The 27888-nt window shown below is 44.6% G+C and overlaps 1 long non-coding RNA gene across 1 annotated transcript; it reads left to right on the top strand.

The window, feature by feature from the left end:
* The first annotated feature begins 2231 nt into the window (after positions 1 to 2231).
* On the top strand, positions 2232 to 27743 carry LOC146209242 (uncharacterized). The gene is made up of 3 exons (XR_014703421.1): positions 2232 to 2363; positions 22565 to 22725; positions 27657 to 27743. It is a non-coding gene; the product is annotated as an uncharacterized LOC146209242 (long non-coding RNA).
* Positions 27744 to 27888: the final 145 nt, after the last annotated feature.

The following is a 27888-nucleotide window of genomic DNA, read 5'->3' as shown; positions in this document are numbered from 1 at the left end:
ACAAACGGTTACTAGCATACCCTGAAACATTGTAGAAATACGTGCGTGCCGCTGGAACCTTCGATCTACCCCTGGAAGCATCTTCCGCCACAAAGCAAATGATAAAGCCGTGTCTCGCGATAAGGAGCATGAAAAAACAATGATTACATATCGATTGGTGGTCTACAACCACATTGATAAGGCCGCGTGTCGATGGCTTCAAAAAATAACAACAAATTGAGCTTTAAACGCTACGCGGCAGTATGCGCGCTTAACTTTCTCTTATAGGCATGGTCCCACGTATAAAGTGCAACAGGCGACTGGGGAATTCGAATTTGTGCACAAATATCGCGCTTAATAAAATTATGCAAACTAAATAATAAATAATAACTAATTATTACATTATGCAAAAAATGATATTGACTTCATAACTTCATAACGTGTTCTGACCCCGCCGTTGCGCAGGACGTAGAGGTAATTCGGAAGGTGCGATGCAATGAACACAGGATGGTAAGGTCTCTAATTAGTCTAAATCTGAAAAAAAAAAAACGAAACAGATTAGTAAGAAAGACGTTCATTAATGAATTCACGGTGAGGGGGAGGGCAGTAGAGTTCCAGATCTCACTAAAGAATAGATATTTAGCTCTAACCGAGGATTACGACGTTTGCCTAGAAGCAATGAACAATAATTTCAGAGATACTATTCATAGCTTGCTTAGAAGAAGTATACAGAGACTTGGAATGAGAGCAGTTGGGATAAGGGTAGATGGAGAATACCTCAGTAATCAACATTTTGCTGTTGACCTTGCCTTGCTAAGTAACTCAGGGGAGGAATTGCAAAGAATGATTGATGACCTAGACAGAAAACGTAAAAAGGTAGGCTTGAAAATCAATATGCAGATGACTGAGGTAATGTTTAATAGCTTAGGGAAGGACAAGCAGTTTACATTAGGTAGCGAAGCACTGGAACTAGTAGGCGAATATATCTATTTAGGACAGTTAGTAACCGCAGATCCGGACCATGAAAGGGAAATAACAAGGAGAATAAGACTGGGATAGAGCGTATTTGGCAAGCACTCCCAGAGTATGACTAGCAGCTTTCCGGTATCGCTCAAGAGGAAAGTATACAACAGTTGCATCTTACCTGGATGCTGATGATGATGACGATGACATACAGAAATGAAAAGTGAAATCCAAGGGGTAATATACAATAGTTCCAAAATAGTAAAATGTGGTAAGAAATCAGCACAAGGGTTATGTGACTATGTTTTCCCCAAAAACAGATGTGCAACTACCACATATCCAGAAATCTACCCCCCCCCCCCCCCCCCTTCCTGTCCTATGCGCAACCTCCCCTATTCCGCAAAGCAACTATTTGGAAAAACAAAATGTTTGAATGCTATTCTAAGCACCACCATAGGTTTTGGAAGGCACAGCGCGTATCCAGGGCCCTGTCATCGAGTCACAGCTGCCAACATCCTGAGGTGGTTCTGTGTTCTCGGCGTCATCTCGAGCATTATGTTGAAGGCCGGACTCGCGCGGCGGCGGTGGGCTAAACGCTCACGTAGCCGCTCGCCAAAGTTTGGTCGTGTATAGTTTCTGAGTTCCGACAACACATGATAGATGGTGCCACAAAATTCCAACAACCCGCGGAAAGCGACATTGATAACTCTTACTGTGTTGCTACATGGGTTGGTGTCGGCGGCCATCGGCATGTTTCACACGCATTACGAACGCGCGTTGCTTGATATTTTGTTGCTTGTTTGGGACCAGGAACGGAGGTCGGAAAGAGTTTGTAAATGATGAGGTGATTGCGATAGTGGAAAACCAGGGTGCTTATTGTTGAGTAAATATGTCAGGAAGAGAAGTTGATTCCAGACTGACGGGTAAATATAGCAGCTGACGTTTTCAAACAGTTAACAGAAATAGATCAGCTTGAACACGTTGAGCATAGCATGCAAATTAGATTTGTTCTGCTCGTGGCAAACTGATGCGGGTAAGAAAGTTCAGAACCCGTCGGCATTTTAGACATCAACATTGATTTGTATTCTGCAGTGCTTGGAGGTTAACACAAAATATAATGAAATTGAGGAAAGAAAACAGAAGCTGATACTCTTTTGCCATTCACGAAAGGTTAACTGTCACTTGGGAAGTAATATTATTTGTTATGCTTCTTTCTGCTTTGCCGCTGCAGATAAATTTAGCAGATTCGCAGTGCATATACACTTGAACTTTCTCGTTGTGGAACAGTTCTCAATGGTAGAGAAATGTGTTTGTTTAAAAAAAGGCTTTTTTCGCTTACAAGTATATTTTCTTCGATTTTCGTGTTTCGCACTGTAATACTGATATATGCCGAAGAGGATTCTTCTAATAATGCCACTCAGGTACGTCTACTTGGAAGGTATGAAGCTTCAGACAATAGACCACTTGACACCCGCCTCTTTGCAAGCAGACCAGCCTCTCAACGCTTTCTCGTATATTAATGAGAGTGCAGAACAAGCCATTCTTTTACACCCAACTGGACCGAAACTTAAACTGAACCGTTTCAACCCAGATTAACAGGATGTGATTGAGCAAGCCTCACAAATTGAGAAAGCGCTAATGTAGCTGCGGTTGACGCAACTGTTTCTGTTTCAGTTGAACGAACATTTGGCCGAATTCCGGCCGTATCTTATAAACGCGTGCTTACAGGAAGAGGCCAGTGTGTTTGTGACTTTAGCGCAGATCCCACGTAGCGCGAAATGCTGAAGCAGTATTATCTGAACAGCATTCAATTTTACCCACTAACGTTAGCTAGGTTCCCAACTTACTGTAATTTCCTTTGTGAGAGAACGTTCCTAAATCATAACCCAACGTTAGCAGGAACATTGTAAAGTTGGGTGCACATTTCAGAAATATTTAATAAATGTACACTGTTATTAACCGATATCATCTTTGCAGCGTTTTAGCTAGTTACCCTATTGTAATATTAACACTGTGTGAATTTCGTGAGCTAATATTTATGTGTAGCGTTGCATACGGACACCATTTTTGAAACTTCGTTAGATTGTTACTTTAATGCATTATTGGACACATTTTGCGTACCATGCTTCTGTTCGGGATGCCGGAGTACCGCGAGCCCTCCCATTGGCTGCATACGTTCTTATTGGTCTCGACGTGGTGGAATTGCGGCTTAGCTGGCGGGCTTCAACATCACTAGTGTCCTCAAGGCGAGCGGCCAAGCGTCCGGACCAACCAAGCACGCGCGCACTGGCAGCGGGCAGGTTCTCGGTACTCCGCTACCGCAAATGGTGACATGGTAGACGGTATGCTAAATGCGACTATTAACACGTTACAGTGTACTCAGTATGCTAGCTAGAATAATATTTATAAAAAAATCTAAGCAAAGTGTCTAATTTATATGACGTGTTTAAAAATATTCAAATCCAATGAAGCTTGCATAATTAGGTAGATAAGCCCTTCCCGTACGGCTGTGTGCTGCCCTGAATCCAGTTTTGTACACGTTACAAAAAATGAGTACTCAATTACAATTTCAATTACTGCATCCAAATGTCATTGATCACAGGTGTCAGTAACAGCCTTGCAAAGTAATTGAACAATTACAGAAAAGTAATTGATTAGGTTTGCGTTAATTTTCTTTTAACAGTTTAATCAGATAACACAAGTGTACAAAGATGACAAAGAAATTGCGGATTGCGTGATATACCGGTAAAGGTTGCTAATTTTCAACAGGAGTTGTTTTTTATGTTATCATCACTAATCCTCCCGCGATTTTTAGTGATGAGGTCCGCAGCTACTCTAAGCAGTCTCTCAATATATGCATTGGAGGGAAGGACGGTATTATAGCGAATGAAAACCTTGGGCACCAGCTCGTTGTTTTACGTGGATTCGAGGCAGGGGTCCTCAAAAAAGCGCCGCGCTTCCCTCCTGGTGGCCCTCTGGTTATGAGTTACGTGCAGGGCCAACGAAAAGCTGGCAAATTCATCTGTACGCGAGCACACGAAATCGGGGTAACCGGAGGCTATATGGGCAAGTTGGGCTTGGACAACCACAATAATACCTTTAAGGGCCTCGTTCTGGGTAAAATCGAGCAAGCCCAAATTGGACTTCCCTTGCTCTTTCCATATGGGCGTCATATCGGCATGGCAAGGGCTGAGTACAAATTCCCACATCTGTACCTCAAGGATCGCTCCTGGAGAATATTAAGACAGGCGCAAATCAAGTTTGAGCTTTGTATAAAAAGAGCATGGGCTAATCTAAATGGAGCTTTCAGAAGCCCAATAGGTACCGCATGGCCCATGGCGGAGCTAAAAACGGGTATGCCCGCACGTTAGATACGTGGGTTCCCTGAGGAGTACTCGATATAATATCCAACGTAATTTTTTTATTTATGCAGAAAACTCCTGGGCTACACCAAATGGGGCTTTCCACCAAAACACTGGGTACTTTAAATGGTCTTTGGCTGGTCTTCAATGTAGTTATACCCGAGTCTGTCCAAATTAGTTTTTTTGCGGGACACTTGAGGGCAGATGCGATGCAAATGTGGCCTAAAGCAGAGAAAAGAGGGGTTATCCCGAATTGGGTTTTCCAGTGAAAATTTGAATACGTCCCGCACGGGTTGCGGCCGAGCTGAAAAGCGGGCATGCTTCCACGCTGCCTAGACGGGCATTTTTGGGGTACTTTGTGGGAAATTCAGCAAATACTCGAACTCATTGCGGTAAAAATACGAAAAGCCCTATTGTCGCTGCCCATGGGGAAACAGTGGGCCACAAATTGGTCGTAGCCGGGCTTAAAACCTTTCCATCCTACCTTTAAGGTTGACATGGTATTTATGTAAGTCATATTATACGCGCCGGTAATTGCCTTTCCCAGAGGTTTGGCATGTCGTTTCTAAGCATATTTATGCCATTAGAAAAGACCATGTGTTACTCTGGAAAATATGCTTATTAGGAAATATTGGCAGAACATATGCAGCAGTAACTGTTCCGCTCTAGGAGTACGTACTAAACTACCTCCAAATCGTTCCTTGTAGGCTGTTATTACACCCTGTACCGTTTCGGTGGTGGACAACAGCTTTTGAAAGCTAAACATTTCGACAGATTTGCCTGTCTGGTTGGGTTGATAACTAAGTAGAACTTGAAATTTCTCCAACCAACAGCTGTTGCCCCCCCCCCCCCCCCAAATACGCGTCTTTATCTCCCTTTTCGTTTTCTTTCTTCTCTATTTTTTCTTCTGTCCGCACGAGGTAGCGGAGGTGGCTCAGCTACAGAGCCAGTAGAACGCTTGTGCATTTTAGTTTCCTTTTTCCTTCAGTCGCACACAACCACAACATCATTATTCAACACAGAGTGCAGAAATAAACTTCCAGGCCAACATTTATGAGGAATGTCGGCTACCGATATTATAGTGTTGCGAATAAGTTTCTCTTATGTTGCTGAGTATCGAATACCTTAATAAATCCTGCTGAGTGTTTCAACGTAATGGTTAAAGGGACTTGGCAGCCCCGAAAACGCCAACTTTAATCAACTAGGGAAACATGCCGGCCAGCCCATATCGGGCTAGCCATGGTAAAACCGCGCCAGTACTATTCTGGCATTGGACGGAATAACCGGCATGAGCATTAAAACGTTGATCCATGCTACGGTTGCGCCTATTCGCCGCGAGATTGACCTAGAGGTAGCGCCACCGTCCCTCCGGTAGTGTGGATCGGCAGCCGGCGGCGCTCGCAGAAACGCACGCTGCGTAGGTCTGCTTCCGAGTTCACGGCGGGTTTGTTGGCAATGAAAACGTGTCTTCTGCAGTATTTCTGCAATATTGCAGAAAAAAATCCAAGGATTTAGCCAGTGCAGCAGAAAAAGAGCGGATTTTAGGAAAACTAATCACGCAACCACCAGTCTTCTAGATTGACTCTGCACGTTTTTTGCGCTGTACCGCGCTCACGCGCCTAATGCTTGGGCCTGCCTAATGACAGCTTTGTTTTTCTTATAGACGTTTAAGCAGTTTGCGCGTGTCTCATGCGAGTGAGACCGGCGAATTTATTGTCAAGCCCACGCAGATACAAGGTTCGTGCTCTGACCTGCAGTAATTTAGATTAAATCGAGAAAGCCTGGTTCATTATAAAAAAAAAAAAAAATTGTCCAGCATCTACAGATTTCCGACACGGAGGGGCTGCGGGCTTTCAGCATAGACGTAGAAAATCTTTATTATGACATCCCCCACAACGCCCTTATGCAAAGAGTGAGGGCGTGCATTTCTGACTTTAATGATGAAGCACGGTTCATAAATCATTGTGGCATTCCTGTAGAATCTTTTTTAGAATTAGTTTCTTTTTACCTTAAGTCAACTTTTGTTGGGTGGAAGGGTTCTTTATACTTACAAAAATCTGGCGTTTGCATCGGTTCGCGTGTAGCGCCAGTTCTTTCAGACATTTTTCTTAGCCAAATAGACAAAGCTATTCAAAAGAATCTAGATGGCTTTTCATTGAGTATTTTTCGTTACGTTGATGATTATTTAGTCCTTCTCCCTTCCAATCGGTTCAATCTTTCTGTTGTTAATATTTTAAAGGTTTTCAAAGAAAGTGCTCATGGTTTGAACTTTACTTTTGAGTTGCCCAATGATGATGTTCTACAATTTCTTGACTTATCTCTTCATTTTGGGAATAAGCATGTGTGTTGGGGTTATCACCCTAGATCATCTAAGCCTTTACTACATTTTCGCTCCGGACATTCCAAAGTGGTGAAAAACGCAATTGTCTCGTCTTGTTTGCGCTCTGCTTTAATTAAATCTTGCGAGCATAAAATTTGTGAAAGTTTTCTCGATCAAGTCAATAGATTGAGCAATTCTGGTTACCGCTTTCTTTAATCAGTAGCAGATGCGATAAACTCCTGCTTTGGGTGAAGGGAAAGGACACAAAAAAGTCTAAGTGTTGCAGCAATAGAAGGAAACCAGTTGTTCTGCCGTACGTGCACCGTTTTTCACATGGCTTGCGGAATGTCGCCAATCGCTATGATGTAGGCACAGTAATGTCAGCCCCCACGAAATTGTCAGGTGTGTGTGCCTTGGTAAGAAGAAAGGCAGACGCGTTAAAAAGTGAGCATCGCTGCTATGTCAACCATAAATCTAGGTTTGTACAGTGCAGAACGCAAATAATCTACAAAATTCCTCTTTCTTGTAAAAAATTCTACATAGGGCAGGCTGGCCGTTGTCTGAATATCCGGCTCTTCGAACATAGAAATTCTTTAACCCCTACATCACAAGATAATTTGCCTAAACATTGCACGAAGTGTAAATGCCGCCCCATTTTCGATAAAACTATCATTCTTGGCACATCGCGCAATCAACGCACACGAGAAATTATAGAGGCATACCATATCATGAAAGGAGGGGATAAGTGTGTTAGCGAAGCTTCTATTAACTTAACAAAAGTAGAGATTACATACCTAGAATCAGTGGTCAAGTAGTTTTTTTCACGTGTGTATCTTTGCAGACTTGCCTTTGCTCCACATTTTTGTCAATTTCTTGTCAATCTCACCACTTTATTAGATGTATTTGATAATATCTTGTATCCTATATATTCTGTTTGCTTTTCGAATAAAAAATCAGTTGTGAGTAAGCGCTCGTGTGTGTTTCCTTCTCTTTTTGTCCTTGTCTTCTTTGCGCTACGTTTTCCTAAAACCACGCACAAGTATTCCCCAAAAATGAGATCACGCCGACACTATACAGAAAACCTCACCGCACAGGAAAGCTGATTGTTCACGTGTACAGCGCTGAGTGGATTGAATATGCCCAGATGATTTTTGCGGCCACTGTCATAGAATGCGTTAGTGTATTAATGCATGCGCCACTAACCGTAAATGATTGCCTGAAACCGAGGAAAGTATAAGGGATTTCTGATGTGTGTGATGTTAATATATAACGGTAAATTAGTAGTGTAATTATTTTGTTTTGCAATGCAAATAACTTTCATCATGTGAGAAAACTTTTACACACTTGACAGAATTTACAATAATCAGCGATTAAGTTTCAGTAACGTTAAAGTGCAAGCTACGAATTACTCGCTGCGAAGACATCGTTATAAACTGCGCATTGGCACTGTCATGTTCTGGGAAGCAATTTTACAGACTGAAAATTTCTTTATCACTAATTATTTAGCAGTGACTAAACCTTATGCGAAGTAAATTATTAGGGTTGATTCCAAAACAGATGCTGGATATAAAACTCTTCCGAAAGAAATGGAGGTCATCTTATCATGCGACTATAAAAATGTATTTATTCCCAAACTAAACACTGATATTTAAGCCCGCATGAAGCTGTTTTACTCCCCTTGTCAGAAATGACGAGTTTTGTCGGAAGACAGCATTTGGACGAAAAGGAATTATAATGATTATTATAGGCTACCAGTAAAGTACATTGATCTAGGTGTATTATGTAATATTTAGGGTAACAATTAGGTGCCGGGAATATGTTTCCCAAACATTCGAGCATTTCTCTAAAGCAAAATGTGTTCACTAAAACTTTTACGGATGCACAGAAGCCTTCAACAACAAACGAAAAGAAAAGAAATGCATATTGGCCCGGGTTTAACGCATGAAGGCGGCATCGGCTATGACGGATGATTGCAAAGGCTGGTTTTGGTGTGGTTTTTTTTCATTATTAACACCACATTTAACACGTGGGATTGTTTATTGTGCAGTCAAATTCCACAACAGAGGAACGGCTTTCGAAACGGTTGTGATTGAATCCCCCGTTCTTGAAATCAGCAGACGAGCACCTTTACCATTGAGACACCGCGACAGAGGTTTAAAAGCAAAAAAAAAAAAAAGTACACAACTCTGTTGTGCATACAGACGGCATAGTGAGCCTAGAGTGATCTGTTCAAACTGCAATCTGCTATATGAAGCAGTCTGCGGTGGCATATGTTTCAGTAGCTGCGGTATTCCAAACAGAAACGGGAATATGCGATTTCTGAGCGTTTGCGTTAACTTTTATTGACGGCAACGACCTGTTTTGCTTTGACACGGCGGTAACGACAGTACCACTTCGTTTGAGACATTGCCTGTCAAAGGATCTCAAGCGCCGAAGACCGCGATGGATGATGTCCTTATCCAAGCATGACATGCTCGATACGGACAAGTATATATTTTTTTAATGAAGCGCGGGGTTCGAGACTGCTGATATTTATTTTGCAAGATGCATATAGGTAAGGGAAAGCTCACAGGAACAGTGAAACAAACAAAAACACTCCTGTAACACGCCGCATGCGCGCGCGTAAATCACTGCAGGCTGGCACGCGACGCGAAAACGCATCCACACTGATTAGGTTTCGCCGCTGAGCCGCAAGGTGGCGACTCTGCTCGATCTCGAGGCCAATACAACAATAGGGCCCATTAGTGATTTTTGTATGCCGCCCACATTTGCTATTTGGGCCGAATGCGGGCAGCCCTGCTTCGGCTTGTCAGGCGGGTACCGATAGAAAGTGATCGAGGAAAAATTGGGCGGCACCCCACGAGGGGCCCCCGTGGCACGGCCGCTCGATGGAAGCGCACTAGGTGCGGCCTGCTACGTCGCCCGAAACCGGCGGGAGGCGCCTATTTCCAGTCGCCACCGCTGCGGCGCCACCGTTCGGGGACAGCCGCGCGCGGAGAGCTGCGCCTGGCTGCGCTTTGAGGGAGGCGTCGGCGTGGTAGAAGCCTTTTATTTTAAGGATATAAGAGCTCCGCTTCACACAGTTTGGCAACACGAATTAGTATATACTGTCATGTCTAGTGTGACCATGTCAGCACTAGTCGCTTGCTGGGCAAGGATGTATACTGGAGTGTACCCCGAAAAACTTATAGAGACGGTGGTTCAAGACCACTCGATTGGAGAGCTCGCATTATCGTGATGTTGCATTCGGATCCAGTTGTTTGTCGCATGAAAATGTGACCCGGCAGTAAACAATTCGAAGCTGTTCAGCTGCCACGGTAGCCTAATGCGTAACCAATTAATTAACTATGTCGCGAATTCCGTGTGTCATTTTCATACCATTTACTGATTCCTGCATACAGCTTTTATACACAAATTGATGTCAACCTGTTCTAAGCGGCCAGCGCTATCCAATAAAAAATTGTCGATACTATGAGCAACCTTTGTGAAAATGCGACATGTAACCAACCTTTCTATCTCATTCTGACAAATGGTACAGTGGAAATATGAAGATGTTTATTAGGTTAAATCTAAATGATAACCTGGGATCTTCGACTCAGTTGGAGACCTTGAACTCTGTACGCCAGAACGCTATCCGTCATGGCTTCCCGCATTTTGCATGACCGGGCAAAGTAAGCGCGCTTGATAGAGCCGGTCTGCCTCAATGTGCTATGTATATGCGCCGAATGTTTTTATTACTATTTTTATTGGCTACTCGCAAACCCATACAATTTTGCTGGTTCGTAATTTTCAATGGAAGAACGCACATCGAGTGTTCCTGTTTTGAAACTCTTACCTGTGATCACAAGAATGTTCACGCGTCAGAGCGCAACTGCAGCCGAGATTGAGCGAGGAGCCGAGTACGCTTATTTAATGGCCACACACAAAAAAGGAAGAAAATTACCAATCACATACGGAAAACCTTTCTTGAGAAAGGTTTATGCCGTAGCCATAAACGTCGCTCCACTGTTGAGTTGACATTTCCAGCCCAGCTCGCTATCAGTGGGTGCAGCAACTTAACGATATCTTGCATAGCGCGTTAGCATGGACACGATCATTGTTTTTATAGATAAGCTGCAGGTACTGTGCTCAGTGACAAAACAATGATGAAATCAAAAGTTTGCAGAGCTTGCTACTTCGCCGGACCTCTTCAGACTTCATCATCCTGTTAATGAAGGTGCTCGTAAACTGACAAAGCTTGATTACTTCCTTTGCGGGGTACATCAAGCCTCCATTGTCCTTGGGTTTCATTAACCTATAACTGCTCGACTGACATGTCGCCTCAAAACCATTACCAAATATCGCATAAATTAAGCAACAACCTGGTAGTGATAAACAAAACTTGGGGTTCTTAAATCTCTTTGAGGAGCCTCGTTAGAATTCCCGCACTTTGCTACCCGCTTATTCACCGTACCCCATAATTGCTGCCTCTGTCGCATTTCATTAGAATGCAGCCTTAAAGGGCCACTGTCCAGGGAAGGCCCTTTTAAGCAAAGGAGCCCAGTTTTTCGATCAGGTACCGGAGATAGTCTGTGCAAAATGCTACAGTGACACGCGCGCCGCAGAGCATCGAAAATGCAATTCAAAGCTCTCTCATGCTCTCCTTTGGGAAGCCAGCTTCCCCGTTTCCTGCGCTGGCCCGACGGGCCACAGTAATGACGTACGTACCGCGAACGACGTCAATTGGTCCGTCTCGCTGACTGACGGGAGAAGGACGGGTGTCTACCGCTCGCTGCGCGCTTTTCCCTCGCCACGGCCAGCCTGAATCCAGCGGCGCGCGCTCCCTCGGCCGTTTTGATTTTTTTTTTTTTTGTTCGCGCTCGTGGAGTGTCACGCCCCACCTCCCGCCAAACGCCGAGGAGGAAGGGGAATTTGTCTTGCGGAGGCTAGACGACCTCGGGCAGGAGAGTGAAAAACCTTTGCGAGGGAACGGAAGGAGAGAAGCATGACAGAATAGGGTGATTGCGGTGGCTGTAACTGCGTTATTAGTTACTCTTTAAAAAAAAAAAAAGAAAAATTGCGGCCTTGCGTTCTAGAGGCGAAGTCTCACAGTCACCGGGGAAGAAAATATTTTCGACCGGAGGGTGGACAGTGGGCCTTTAAGCCACTGCATTATATGAAATAGCACCCTACACATAGCTATATAAAGCCCCTCTTTACCGAAGCCGTACGAACGTGCCCTATAGGAGTATAGTGTGCCTGACTTGGGATCTAAGGGTCCCGCTTTCAATAATTCCCATTTCACCCTTACATCTTATTGACTCTCTCTGGTTAGGCAGCTCCTGCCACATTGAACATGGCATGTGTTCTCATTGCGCCAAAGGTGTCTGGCCATATCACCAAGGAACATGCCTCTTAGCAGAGAGGTTTTTTTCCGACTTTCCGCCGACATAGCGGGCGCCGGGTTTTCTGTGGAACGTGGCTTTTCAGTTTAGCGCATCGACTCAAACAGTCTCAAGAGTATAAACAAATGTTGTATGCACAGGCTCCTTTACTTGCAAGGTCACTCGCACTAGCGCGGCAAAATTTAGAACAAATTGCATGTTTATATAAAAAAAAAACCCTTCGTAGCTTTTTCTGATATGTCCTCGCAACATAACCTGCAGAAAAGCTTCTGGTGCTACCTCATCGTGTTCATCTGCTTCACAACACATCGTTAAAAATCGTAGTTCACTGGCCAGCTCCCTGGTAACTAAATGGGTTAAACAACGTGACGGGAACACTGGAAAAGAGGACGAGACAACTAGCGCGGTTGTTGCCTTCTTCTTATCCTGTGTTCCCGTCACGTTGTTTGCACGGTTAACCTATAATTAATCACCAACAAGTCCAATCTGCTATTCCTTGTAGCAAAATTCAATGGCAGCTGACAGGGCATTATGCTTCAGCATCTGGACTTTTTAACCCCAGCGCCGCTTTCATTTTAGAGGAAGCGAGTGCATTTCCGCTCCTCGCTGCTGTCTTTGCCTGAAGCGAGCTCAGCAGATAAAATTAGAAGGTCTCTTAGATGTCTCTTCAGCGGAGGACAGCGAAAGCCTACCCTTCTCCTACCATTTGCCTCTCATCGTTTGCCACTGTTCATCATTTCAAGTCGTCGTTTTATATATTGGTCGTTTCGCAGTCATGATAAGTCTGCCTGTGTAGTCATTGTAGCCCTTATCACTCATAACTAAGCAGGGTACTCATTTAGAAGCAGCAGTGGTCATTACATATCGTCGTTTCACATATTGGTCATTTCGTGGTCATTAACAGTAATGATGAGTCATGACTAGCGATTATAGTCATTACCACACATCGCTAAGCACTTTTACTTATTTCTAATCAATTGCGGTCATTACATGTCGCAGTTTGATATACTGGTCATTACAAATCATTTTAGTCATTATTAATAATTATTAGTCATTAGCATTAGTCATTACCTCTCTCAATGTCTATTTATAACGTTTATTGATTACCTATCACCATCAATCAATTTCATTCCTAATCTCCCTCCTTGCACGTCCGCTTTTGCGTTTGACACACTAGTGCACAGATGCGACGCACAGATTACAGGCACAGCTTTTGCACACAGAGTTTCGCTCCAACACTGCTCAACTCCGGCCACACTCATACACATGGTGTGGACTTGTACACATTACAACACAGACAACACAAACACCCCAGAGACGTGGGAGTCTCTCCTGTGTACTTCCGAGCCAGCAGACCAACGCTGGCTTATCCAGCCCACGGTGGAGGCCGCGGCATCCCAAAGGATCCCCGCCGACCTCCTCTAAGTCAGCGCAACCGGTCGTTTGACTGATCCCCTGTTTTTGGGCGCAATAAAAGAGTTCACCACCACCACTTAGAACGGCTTTCGCTTTAAAAGCAAACGCATCCCGTCTCAACGTTAACGTGCTTGCACACGCGCACACAAAAAAGTTTGCGTTTACCACGCAGACGCGAGGCGAACGCGCCCAGAAAGGAAGCAAATCGCGCGCTAAGAGCCGGCGACCCCGGCGGCGACGTGTCCCCGAACAGTGGTGCCCTCAGCAGAAATAGCGGGCGCAACTGTAAACTCCCCAAGGATGCGCTTGCCCATTGACGGCGGCGCGACGCAGCAGGCCGCACCCAGTGCGCTTCCATCGAGCGGCCGTGCCCGTGGGCACGAGTTGGAAATCCCGCATTGGGACGGTATGGGCTGCCCACATGGGCGCAGAAGGGGCGTCCACTTCATTGCCCACTTTTTGCTAATTGGGAAGTGACTATTTGTCAGCCAATATTCATGTCATTCAGTCTGGCTGTCTTTTCCCAACGATAGCAAACACAAACGCAATTTTATCGACTTATAAATGACTGCACATTGCCTGAATTCGAGGTAGCCTTATGCGTTGTTCATTGAAGAGATGTTTTCAAGAACAAAGGAAACCTGATGAATTGTATAGCAAAGTTTTGGCGAAATTCATTTACATATATTTTTCATCCTCCGCTGGAAATAAATTAAGCCACCAAGAAAAGGTGAAAGCCTTAAATCAACAAAAGTGTAGTGTGCTTAACGAAGAAGGGAGACCAACTTTACAAACTGCTTAAATAAAGCAGGTGTCCTGAAGCGTCAAAAACGTTCAAAATATACAAGAACTTTGTCACTAAAACCACTTGTGTTTCTAAAAAAAATATACACTAAATCGATTTATCTCTACCGATGGCCAGTCTGAAAATACCGATGGCCAGTCTGAAAATACCAGAGTCCGGTCAATTTAATCTTTGGAAACTTCAAAATTAACCAGAGAAATTACTCAAGGCGAAATTGAAATAAAAGGGGTAGTTCTAGTATATGTTTTTAATAAATATTTCCGATTATTTCCTCACATCAAGTAACAATTCTAATTCTCGACTATGGCTGCAGGAAATCGTGAAGTAGCATTTCCAGAGGTGCTTCCCACAAATGAATTGATAAGAAAATTTTTGTTGTCAAACAGCATTACAGTTTCCGATGCATGAGGTTCGTAGATCATTCCTATAAAGTTGGTCATTGATAAAACTGAGCTTCGCTTAGCATCTGTTTGCCACTTGCTTGCCACTCACCTAATATTAGTTCCTCTTTTTCTGTCTACTGGCAGACTTTCACTAATGTAAATGCTGCTCTCTAAAGTGGAAGCCAAATTACTCAAGCTATTTAAAGAGCATTTCTCTGGCTTTCTTCTCAACTTCTGGTTGGGGATTGATACTGAACTTTCTAATAACTGTGTACTGGTATTTCAATGTAATGTTTAATGCTGACAAGAGTTTGCTCGTTTGGCTTTTTTGCTGTGAATGATTTAAATATGTTAGCCTTTATTTTAGACGTTGCCATATAGGAGTTATTTTGTTTAGGTCGTTGTGAAGTTCAACATCTATCCATCATAGCTCAAATGTGCAAACTTTCTGTGTATATAATGTGGTTAAATTGCAGTGCTTCTAAACGAAAAAGGGCAAGAACCTCTTCATGCTGCTTGTAGCAGATTTCTTTTTTTTTTTACCGTGATATTTCATTTCCCAACTGCTGAAGAACACTGAGTAAAGACCGGTATTATGATTTAAGTCTCAAGTAAAAATAAATGAAAGTTTTAATAGAACAATGACGAGAATAATAAGCGTTTCTGAAGTATCGCTTGGCGTTCCTCATGGCAGTGTTCTAGGCCCTTCACTATTGTTAATATACACTGGCGATCTGCAAACAGAAATTACCGCTAGTACATGTTTGTTTGCTGGTTAGTGTACTATACCCCTAAAATTTCTAATCTAACTGACCATCTTGTTCTACAGGATGACCTGGACCGTATAACAAACTGGTGTGGTAATTGGCTAATGACTGTTAACACGGACAAACGCAAACTAATGACATTCAGCCGGAAGATAAGAAATAAACTTTCACCTATTCATTCAATAATCAACGAGTCTCTTCGGAGCGTCTTCATAAAGAGATATTAGAATTCATCTCACCGCTAATCTTTCCTGTTTAGCAAACAAATAAAATCTCAGCACAAGCTTAACGTACTTTCGGACACCTAAAACGTAATCTTCACTCTACACGTACCGCCACACTAACACTACCTTACCAGGCATTCGTCCACCCACAGCTTCAACAATGCTTCGAAACCTTCAAATCTATATTTGTCTTTTTTTAGAAGCCGCCGGCATGCGGCCTTATCACTCTGATTCTGGATCGTGTATCAGTTCGGTATTCTTTGTTTGTTAATGCTCGATGTCGCGAGACGCATCTTTGTGAGTTTCGTTGTCATGCAAGACGCGCCGAGATCTGTCTCGAAGATTCCGATCCCTCGCGCATTGTTTGCCACAATATTCCAGGGTGTGCTAGTAGCAGTTTGCGACGTTATCTAGATTGTTCCGAGCAGCCTTTAAATTGAGCGTTGACGAGTGCCACGGGTATTCTTCTTTCGACAATCGACGAACAGGTTTGTTGCTATCGCCGCCGCCGACTTGCTTAGTTCTTTTGCTGGCGCAAGTCAGCGCAATGAAGAATTTCTTCAGTGCAATCACCGACTCTTCATTTGTGTCATCGACCTTGTCACCACCATGTGACATCTGGTGGAGGTGCTCCCCTTGATCATTCAAGCAAAAACCTCAGCCTGTCACTCTGGGGGATAAGCCTACAGATAACCGAGACAGCCGCCGACTCCAAGGCCTACAACCCGAACATGGTCGGCTGCCTGACCCCGTTCGACTCCGGTTGGCATCAACTTTGGAAATGGCCCAGGCAACAACACAAGTCGTCTTTGTGCAGCTCCGGGAGCTCCCCATCTTTCAAGGACTGCCCAGTGAAGATGCAGAAGGCTGGATGAACCTTTTCGACCGTGTGGCAGAATTCAATGGCTTGAATGATGCTGCGAAACTCAGGCAATTCTAATTTGTTCTTCAAGGACATGCCCAAGTTTGGTTTGAAAATCACACCTCTTTGAAGGATTGAAAGACATTCAAAGCAGAATTTTTGATGGACTTTGCTATTTCTGTTCGAAAAAAAAAAAGAGCTCAAGCCCTCCTCCAATCAAGACCAACTCCAAAACGAGTCTGTCCTGGTCTACGTAGAGGAAATGAAGCGCCTCGTTCGCCGTGCTGACCCTAACATGATCGAAGGTAAGAAAATGAAGCTTTTAAGGCGAGGCGATAAAGAATCTCTTTTTGCAGAGCAGGTCATAAATTCCCCAAAAACCGTAGCAGATTTGAAAAGGAAGCCTCGACCATCGAGAGGACGATGGACACTCGGATGCGCGACTACGAGCGACCACTCCAGCTGGCCTACGCAAGCCCTTATAGCAGCGAATCTGCGAGCGGAGAGAGCCTTCGGGACCTCATCCGGGAGATAGTGTGAGAAGAACGCTGGTTGCTGCCGCCATCCCAACAACTCCAGGTGGCGGCGCTCGAGGACGTCATCCGTGAAGAAGTCAAGCAGGCACTGGGGTGTTCCTCAAGTGACGGCTCCGGCTGCTCCCTTGGAAGAAGTAGCAGCCATGAGCTTGGCTGCTGCATTACGTCATCAAGCACAAGAGCGCAACCTTCCTGGCCCTCGTCGCTACTGTCCTGTTCCTGAAAGCTAAGGAAAGTATACTTTGCACTCCAGGGGTCTGCCTGATTATAGTTTGAGAATCATGAGCTTTATTTGAATGATTGGGACATTTTCAAGACAAAATTTTGAGGGCTTCCACGAGTGTATTGAGAAGAGAAATAGCCCAGTCCGTACTTCAATCAAAGATTCAGATGCCTAATGAGTCGATCTTGGTTTACGTACAAGAATAGAGGGTCTCCTTCGCGCCGATCCCAACATCAAGGAGGATATTAAAGTGAATTTGCTCATGCTCGCTGGGCCGTAGTTACGTTCGAGGAAGGTCCCATAGTTCCCGTAGGGAAACTAAAGGTAGCAATGTTTGGAGGTGAGGTTGCTTCATGGCAAAAACACGAAGATCCTCCGCCATCGACAACGATGACAACGACTAACGACGCCGCCGATGATACTACACAGACGTCTTCGACGATCACGTGCCCAGGGTCTAAAGTTGACACAGCCGCAACGTACAACGACAGCATCGACGACAACGCGACCAAAGTGTAAGCCGACACCACCGCCCAGCGAAGTGACAAAGTATCCCCCGGCCGTGACCTCTTTAAAAGATGGAGCCGAGACCGGACACCAAAGTCCACGTGCAATGCAGGGATGCGAACAAGTGACCTTGAAGTTGCTGTTTACGATCGCACAGTCACTGCCCGAGTAGACTCCGGCGCTGGCTATTCAGTCATCAGTGGAGCGCTCGCCGCCCAGCTCAAGAAAGTGACGCCCGCTTGGGATGGCCCGCAAATCCGCGCCGTTGGTGGTAACCTTAATATGCCGTCCGTTCGATGCACCGCCCGAATGACAGCAAATGTACGCACTTACCCTACCAGCTTTGTTGTCTTGCAGCAGCTTTCCCGTGCCGTGATTTTGGGAATGGACATCCTAAATGAATATAGGGCTATCATCTACCTACGATCCAAGCTGATCAAGCTTTCTTCAGACAACTTCATACCAGCTACGGCGACTTAAACACAACACGTCGCTCTAAACGTGCTCAGCAGAGAATTGACCGTGCCGCCCCGATCAAGCGTAGTAGTGTGCGTGGGCAGCGCAGACAGCGAAGCTGCTGAAACATCATCGAAGGAAACACCCAATTGCTCTTGGAATGAGGAGTCGGCATCGAATGATGCATCGCAAACTTCCGGAGAGGAAAATCTCAGGTGCTGGTAACAAACTTCACAGAATACGGGCGTCTCAACAAGGGCACGACAATCGCTTTTCTCGACAAATTAGCGGACGTCCGAGATGTATTCCTCCTCCCCGACCAACCCCTCGAAGACGCACCTGACAATGTCCTCAGCCTATATCTGACATCAACCCGACATTAATCCACTGCAGAAAAGACCACATTGGTAGACTTCTTTGAAGCTACAGTGAGTGCTTCTCGTCAGTATCGAAGGTGCGACAAGCACCACTTGTCCAGCATCTCATTATAACGGACAAACACGCCCGACCTCTGCGCCAACGCCCTTTTCACATGTCGCCGCGAGAAAGCGAAGCCATTCTCGAGCAAGTGGATGAAATTCTTTGTGACGACGTTATCCAGTTATCAAAGAGCCCCTGGGTGGCACCAGTCGTTCTGGTGAAGAAGAAAGACGGGTCACTTCGCTTCTACGTCAATAACCGCCGCCTAAACAGCATACTGAAGAATAATGTTTACCCTCCTCCTCGCATCAACGACACACTCGACCGGTTCTGCAATGCAGGGTACTTCTAATGAAGGGAACTGAAGAGCGACTACTGGTAAAGTGAGGTCGACAAAAAATATCACGAGAAGACCGGATTCATCACACCGGACGGCCTTTTTTAGTTCAAAGTGACGCCATTTAGCCTCTGCTCCGCACCCCCGATGTTTCAACGAGTAATGGACACTGTGATGGCGGGCTTGAAGTGGCAGCTTTGTCTGGTATACCTGGGTAATGCCGTTGTCTTCCCTTGCTTTGTAGACCCCCTGAATAGGCTTCGGATAGTGTGAAAAGCTATGAAGTCATCAAGGCTAACATTAAAAGCAAAGAAATGCCTCTTTGTCAATGAGGAACAGCGGTTCATGGGTCGTATCGTAGGAAGCATGGTGTTCGCCCCTTACCATGAGAAAACGGCTTCGACTGCACAGTTTCCACCGTCTGCTGTCAAAAAAGCCGCGCACAGGTTCCTTGGGTTCTGGGCTTAGTACCGACGATATGACAGGGACATTTAGCACATCGCCGAACCATTGACGCAGCTTACAACGAGTAACGTAGCTTTTAAATACGAAGGGCAGTAAGAAGAAGCCTTCGCAGAACTTAAGCGGCACCTAGAGTGCCTTTCTGTCCTAGGCCTCTTTGATGACAACGCCGAGACCGAAATTCACACCGACTCTAGCAGTTTGAGCCTAGGCACTGTTCTCCTTCAGCAGAGTGCCGGGCAGGAGAAAGTAATCGCCTACGCTAGCCGTTCGCTGTCGAAAACTGAAGCCAATTATTTGACGACGGAGAAAGAATGTCTTCCCATTAATTTGATCAAATCAAAATTTTTACGAATGACCCTATTTGTACGGACGACCAGTCAGGGTTGTGAGCGATCATCATGCTCTGTGCTGGCTTGCCATCTTAAAAGATCCCTCCGGCCGACTTGTGCGATCGAGCACTCCAATGCAAACTGCTTGTCACGAGCCCCCGTTGATGCGCTGCCGAAAGAAGACGAAAATGCTTTCTTGGGACCTGTAAGCGACAGGAGCTTCTCACAGCCGCAGACCTCGGAAACTAAGCTGAAAGACCTATCTGATTACCTCGAAAAAAAGGTCACTTGTCCTCCTTCTGTGCTGTGCCGTCATTTATTCTCATTCGCCTTACGTAATGAAGTCGTTGCGAAGAACTTCGCAGCCAGCAGAAGCGCGCATCTTCTTGTTGTGCCCAAAAACCTCAGACACGAGATTCTGTGGGTGATGCATGATTAGCCGACAGCAGGGCATCTCGGATTTGCGCGCACGTTGTACATGATACAAGATAAATACGTCTGGGCCCGGTTGCCTCCCGAAGTTGCTCATCATATGAAAACGTGCCGTGAATGTCAACAACATAAGTCACCCCTGACGAGACCTACTGGTTTCGTGAGCCCAATACCAGCCCTAAGTAAGCCATTTCAACAAATTAGGAGGGACCTCCTCGAACCGTTTCCAAATTTATCTGCGGGAAACTAATGAATTATCGTGGCAACTGATTACATGAACCGCTACTCTGATGAGAAATTCCTGCCTAATGGCACCGCAACAGAAGTTGCTAAGTTTTTCGTCGAACGAATTCTTCTGCTGCACAGGCCTCCTGAAGTGAACGGACAGAGGAACTGCATTTACAGCTGAGCCTACGCAAGCCATCTTGCACTACAGTGAAGCTAGCCACCGTAGGACAACTGCTTACCATCCCCAGACCAACGTAGGTAGGAAGCGCCTCAACAAAACGATAGCAGATATGATCGCCATGTACGTCAACGCCAAACAAAACACAAGACGTTGGACGCCATCTTGCCGTATGTGATCTTCGCGTATAACACGGCTATCCAGGAGACGACCAGGGCGACCCTGTTCCAGCTTGTGTATGGCAGGAATCCAACTACCACGCTTGATTCAATGCTGCCACAAGTAAAAGACGAAGAGAACCTGGATGTCGCTGCCTACCTTCATTGTGCAGAGAATGCTAGCTGACTTGAACGGCTGCGCATTAAAGACCACAACGCGCCGACGCCCAACGGTGCAACTTGCGACGCCGCGACGCAGAGTACAAGTCCGGAGACCAAGTATGGTAACGGGCACCAATTCGCCGTCGAGGACTAAGTGTAATGTTGTTGCGTCGATACTTTGGGTCGTGCAAACCCATTCGCCGCATCGGACAACTGGACTGTGGAGTCATTCCCTACGGTACGACTTTTCACAGCGGCGACGCGCACGCCCAGAAATAGTACATGTTGTAAGCCTCAAGCCATATTATGGGCTTTAAAGAATCCGTGGTGCTTAAAGTTTGTAATGTTTATGTTTAAGTTGCTTTGTTTATTTTTAAACTTTGAGGTGATGTGTTAAGGGGGGGGGGGGTAATGCCGCGAAAGATCCAAAGCTCTTTTTGTTGTTTTTCTAGCAGGCGCCCTCACGAGTCACAGCTTTATCAGCTTCTTTGTCGTGGAATGTGCCGAAATGTTTCTCGAAGATTCCGACTATTTGCGTGTATATTTATAATATTCCAGGTACTTCTCCTCAATGGACCTGACGAGCGGCTAGTTACCGTTTGCGCCTTTATCGCGATGTTCTCTTGCAGCCTTTAAATTGAGCGTTGACGGGTGCGACGGGAATTCTTTGTTCTACGACCGCAGAATTCGACTGTTTCTGTCGCCGCCGAATCACTTAGTTCTTTTGCGGCCGCAAGTGAGCCCAATAAAGATTCTTCAGTGGATTCCAAGGCTCTTCATTTGTGTCATCGGTCGTGTCACTACCACGTGACAATATCGTTTGCACAGAAACACCGTACACATGGTTTTATTCTTGCGAAAGGCGACACAGTAATATGCGAGCTACGCATAGGAAAAATCACTATTAAACAATATTTTAGGCTGCACAAATCTCAAAAAGTAAGAACAAAACATTTTTCCGTTGTTGTATTTTGAATTTACACTCTTCATTGTTGCTTTCTAATCAGAGAAAATGCACTCGGGAACAGATCATCCGTTTCCGTGTTTTTTGAAAGAAGTGAAACTTGCAAAAGGCCCTGCGTTATTTTTTACCATACTCTAGAGATTACTTGCACAACCAGCAAATCCTCCTGCGCGCTTCGCGCATAGAGTATAGTACCTTTACAAAATCCAGCAGAATATTCTTGTAAAATAAAACTGAAATATGCATGTTGAGTGGACCAGAAGCGACCATAAACTTCGTTTCATTTTGATGACAAAATACTCAGAACTTTGTAGAATCACTTATCACAAATTTAGGATGAATGTATATCCAATTACAGAATAGCTTACGCACAGACCAAAACACATTTGCTGATATTCCCTATGCTCTCGCTCCCAAAAGATAAGGCTTCTAAAAAATGGCGCAGTAATTTAAATAATAGTTTATGCATGCTACTGCCAAATACCAAACTGACATATTAAACTTTGCATTTCGATCATTAATGGCCTTAGCTGCTTCTGAAAAATACTACAAGCATAAGACACGGATGAAATTAAGAGCCATTCAGAACGTGCAGGCTTGTTTCTTGCCTTCTTCTACACAATCGTACATAGATGGCCAGAAGTGTCCTCCCATGCAAAAAAAGAAGCGCTGCTCTGTGCTGAACAGATGGTTTTTCCTTTCAGCCGCTGCCAAGATCCGATGACATATTAACTCCTAAATATGTCCTTATGAACAAATCCTCTGGGCCATTTCTCAATTTAAAATACACATGCGTAACAGCTGAGATTGTTGGTACCCAGGAACCGTATGTAATATTCATCGACTACAAGAGAAATAGTTCTTGGTAAGTTATTGCAACGAGCTACAAATGTCTGAGGTAAGCGTATCATGCTGCCTTCATTTCTTTTTCTCTCATAAGAGAGAACTTCTATATGTATTCAGTATTCAGTACAAGAGGTGCCTCGAGATTAAAATACTTACTGGTGCAAAATAGATAACGAACGAGGACATCAGGTCAAACAACGGAAATCAGGAAGCACTTGTCTTGTTAACGGTTAACCCATGTCGGCTTCTCTGTAGTGCGCAGAATGTTTTGAAGCCAAATGAAGCCTAACTGCAATGCAAGACTCTAAGAAAATTACGCGAGCGCGATAATATGATATGCAGGGTAGACATTTTTGTGAGCTCTCTACAGCTCCGTAGCTTCAAAACGCCTTCAGTATGTGGAAAATGTATTTAACCTAAAGCAGCGATTGATATGCACTTGCACATCAATAAAATAATTACGAAAGCATTATTCAATAGCCTCCTTTACTTTAGGTATACTTTTCGCTTGCTCCAGAACTTCCGAAAATATAAGTAATATAGGCGCTGACGAACTATTTAGACTTCAGACTTCGTAGGTTCCATTTTAAGTGACCTTGCCGCAGCAGTCGGTTCCTTACGCTATTGCAGCCAAGCACCAAAAAGACGAAATATTGTAACGAGTACAAGACAAGGAACACTGAACGGATCCGCTCCACACACTACACTTAGTTTTGTTCTCTTCTTTCTCGGTTCCGTGAGGCACGCGGCAATATGGACCCGTTAACTGGAAGGGAGTCACCTTTGGCAATTGAAAAAGACTCAATCGAAAGACAGGTTTGGGCAGTGCAGACGTCAAAGAACTAAACGCATGTGTATTTTATTGGATTGCTAGATGAAATATGAGAGCCCTGCCTGTGGTACAAGGTGGCGGCAGTGTCACCATGCTCAGTTATTATGCCCCTATATTTCTTTATTTTTCTAATATATCAGTCCATAAATTTATCACTTTCTTTCTTAAATTTTTCTATTACGCCTCATGCCTCATGTCCACATCTGCTTTTCAGCCGCCAAACTTCCGAACGCATTTTGCTAACATCCACCGCAGACTGAACCTTCGCACAATTCTTTTATTTCATTTTCTGCCTATTGTGTACTTGTGTACTAAAGGTACTATTGTGTTACCTTTATTTTTCATTCCCAAAGATAAAATGAACTTGTCAGAATTCCCCAGTGAATTACTGAATTGCATTTGAGAACGAATTTTGTCCTGTTCATTCTGCGCACATTACAACCATATTATTGGTGTAGGGCCGTGTAACCGTGTTAGTCGTTTATTTTTCTCTTTTTGTACGCTTGTTCTTGTATCGCGATAAGTGTATATGTACCCAGTCCTGAAATGTCTCGTCTGCGTGATACCAGTATATGAAAAAATATTATAATAAATAAAGAACTACCTGGAATATCGTGGAAGCGGAAGCGAGGGACTACAATCATTCGATATAATATCGGTACATGTTGTGCTGCACCGTAAATGATAAGTCCTCATTTCGGAGACATTGAGCACAAAAGTAAAACATCAGGTGACCCCACGCACTACAACCGGAGTGACAAGGACACATGACAGCGCCTGCACCAGCAACAAATGAAGGTTACTCGTGGTTATCCTTCGCCTCTAAAAAGCATCGTCTCGGTGCTCCAAAAGAAACGTAGTCTGTGTAAACATAACTATAAAACATTTAAACATTAAGGGGCCTTTAACGCTTGTAATAGGGCTTAACGTGCACATGCACGATTTTTGGGTGCACTTGGCGCCGCTAGGATGTTGTCGCACCGTCAGGATTGACTTCGTAGTCAAGTGTCTCGATGCGATGAAGAACATTGTGTGGGCCGAAGTAACCGCGTAACAGCTTTTCACTCAGTCAGCCATGGCAATGGAAGTCCAAATTAATACGGTCTCCCGATGTGTAATCTACAGCGCGTTGTCGTAAGCTGTAAAATCAGGCTACAGTGCAAATGTTGCACTTTAATTTAAGACGATACGAGTCGCCAGGCTTCCTCTGCAGATTGATTGTTATTGGAGAGGTCGATGTTATCATCCGGAACATGCCACAGCAGTGCGCCGAATGCAATGGTTGTTGTGGTGGAAAGCAAATAGACCTGGACCGATCTGCTTGTCTCCGGAAGGCAGTGGTGAAGTAGACGGTTTCGTAGGGCAGGATTGCGTCCCATGTCTTGCGTTCTGTGAAGAGCCGTCGACTCTTAGGGTCAGCACTCTAGAATGTCGTCGCTTTCTTCAAGGCACAAATGCGCCCGGCACAGCCACGCGACAATGTAATGGGTTTGGGCTTCACATGGGCCGTCATTTTGCTCCGGTGCGCAATCGGGTGAAGCGCAATAGAGTTTTTTTTTTATTGCCTGACTTTTGCAAGACAACACAAACACACACAAGACATTGATATAATAAGCCTGCCAGGGGCTGGCTTTGTCTTTCTAAAATTCCGTTAGATCCATCAAAGGTTCTACCTTTGGCAACCACTCAGAATTATCATTGACAAACTTCACAATTTCGATAAACCAATGGAGAGCCTCGCGAAAAAAAATTCGTGCAGGACGCGCATCAGGATCACAGTGACATCCTGATGCGTGAACGCCATATACTGTGGAGGCCCATTAACATGATTGAATCATATGGAACACCCTCCTCATTTTGCGTAGGTAAGTACCGTATTCCGTAAGGTATAATAGGTAAATGTTTCTTTATGATTCTTTGAAGTACGTCCCAAAAATAAACCCCTTCCCAACAGTGAAGAAATACATCGTCTATCGTTTCTAGCTGTTTACAAATTAAGCAATGTGCCACCCACGGAAGAAATAAAGGTCTCGAAGAGAGTGGCCACGCGCTGTTGTGTTGCCCTAAAATTGTATGACGCTGTATTTGGCAAATATGCCTGCGGATAGTTCTGTTCCGACGTGATATGAAATAGTCTGCGAATGATAGGCAGTCGTATTCCAATGGCTTGTTCTGGCTGAACTTAAATATAGCTTTCATGACCTACGAGGTGAAAGATCGCTCCGTAATAATTACTTGCGTTGAACCAAACGTTTGGCCACTTCTGCTGTGGTACCATTAGGTAAGCATTTTCCTACAGTGCAGGGTGTCTAGCGGCCAGGGGCGTCTATATTCCACTTTATACCCGCTGACGATGTTGCGAAGAGGCCGAGGCAATCCAGACTAATTGTTTAAAACGTATAGTCGGGTGGTATGCTGTTCAGTACACCGGCTAGTCTGAAGCGGGGCGTGTTGTGTCTTTGACACTCGTGTTACATCTCAACGTAATGAGCAATTTTGGCAGGAAAGCGTTGCCAATAATATATCACTTCGATTCAGTGCAGCCTGCGTGTCATCCTGAGATGCCCTGCTGTGGGCTCATCGTGGAATGCCTCCGAAAAGTTCTTTCCGAGTTTCTTAGACATAACAGGATGGTATGTTGTCCTGTCCAATGCGAAGTTCACTAGGACGTCATTGTGCAAGGCGAAGGGCGAGAACTGACGTCTGAACACAGCAGAAGGGTAGCGGTATTGTTTTTAAAATAGTGGAATATATTTTGCAATTCAGGGTCTAAGTTCTGTTGTTGTGCAAGCTACTAGCCCTTGCCGGGTCCAAGAAGTCATCTTCGTCCTCCTTGTTCGGTAGGTGGCACTAGGGTCTCGTGATAGTCTGCGTCGTTATGCTTGCGGAGAGGCTTAGAGACCTCAGGGATGTCAAATTACTGCAGCCGGTTAACCCGCGGTGAGTCCAGCGAACTCGCATAATTCAGAAATATTTATGATCACAGGTACACATGACACAGTTCTTTGAATGTTTGCCGATCATTCCTGCTTGCAGCGTGGAATGGTCTGAGGCGTGTATACGCGCAGAAAATATTGTTTGGATCATACTTGCTGTCAGAAATTCAATGTTCACTTTCATGCCGAGGTTAGATGGTTGGTGTCTGTTCATACACAGCTTTGTATAATTAACACTCTGCTGTAGTTGTGCTCCACCGCGTTTGTGTATATTTGACAATAATATTTCACGGTAATAGGCTGACCACTGTAAGGCTGCGGAAACTTTTCCGGCAGAATATTGACGCGACAATGGATCAAACCACGTTCAGCCACATCCTGATTTTTTTAGCGCTTTGAGTGGTGAATCAAGTGAAAGCCTCTGGAAGGTGATAGCTATCAGATGATATAGCTGGCCGCTGATTGCGGTGATTTGTGAGTGAAGTCACGCGGCCATGAAATGATCAATTTGGAAGAAGCTGCTAACCGGTGTCGCACTTTTCAGATGAGAATGAAAGGCCCAGAAACCATTGCATTTCGACTGGCAAACACTACTTTACGCCAAGCAGTCATGTCCGTTGGGCTTGGTTGAAATTGCACTTTGTATCAGCGCGTGTGGTACATCTAAAGAGGTTATATAATACTACAAGTTCTATATAACCTCCTTGTGTACATCACATTTTGTGGCTGCTTCTGATATTAGATTAAGAGCTTGTGTGAGGTAAGGTAAAGAAACAAAATAAGGGATGACTGATTATGCAAATGAGAGTGTTCCCGTCCGCTGACAAGATCTTCATGGAGAGCTGCAAACGAGAGGTCCTAATATTGTTGCGTCCAGGCGTGAGCGGAGCTTATGTGTCCCCATAATTTTTTAACAATGTTTATTGCTTTAGGGCATCAGTGGGGCATGAGGTGAACAATGAATAAATGATTAAATGAATGAAAAAAGGTTGGCTGATTTTATGTTATCCTGCGACCGGGAGCTTGGCGTTTGTACAATATACGTATACACCTACCTTGCGCTGATAGCAACCTTATATTATCATAAGAAAAGAATGCATAGAATAGTAGAAATATAATATTGTCTGGTAATATCAATATTCTAACAATTGTTGATGTCATTATTTGCTTTGTACGAAATAGGCAAGAGACACTGATCTTCACAGCCGACGGATATTCAAATGCTGACAACTCTATTTTGTTGAAACCGGATTCGACGAACGCTAATGGTAAGGTGTTTTTATCCATTCCCGTTCTTTGTACGCGCACACTGACCTTAAGTAGGTAGAACGTTCGTACCACAGGTAATCAGCGTGGCTTGGTTTGGGTAATGGTGCAACAGACAGTAGGGCTATCTAGATCTTTGTTGTTGGTG

The sequence above is a fragment of the Amblyomma maculatum genome, chromosome 1, assembly GCF_055883805.1.
Source record: "Amblyomma maculatum isolate TAMU_Amacu chromosome 1, ASM5588380v1, whole genome shotgun sequence".
Lineage (NCBI taxonomy): Eukaryota > Metazoa > Arthropoda > Arachnida > Ixodida > Ixodidae > Amblyomma > Amblyomma maculatum.
The sequence above is the reverse complement of the archived record's forward strand: the minus strand, read 5'-3'. Positions and strand labels throughout refer to the sequence as shown.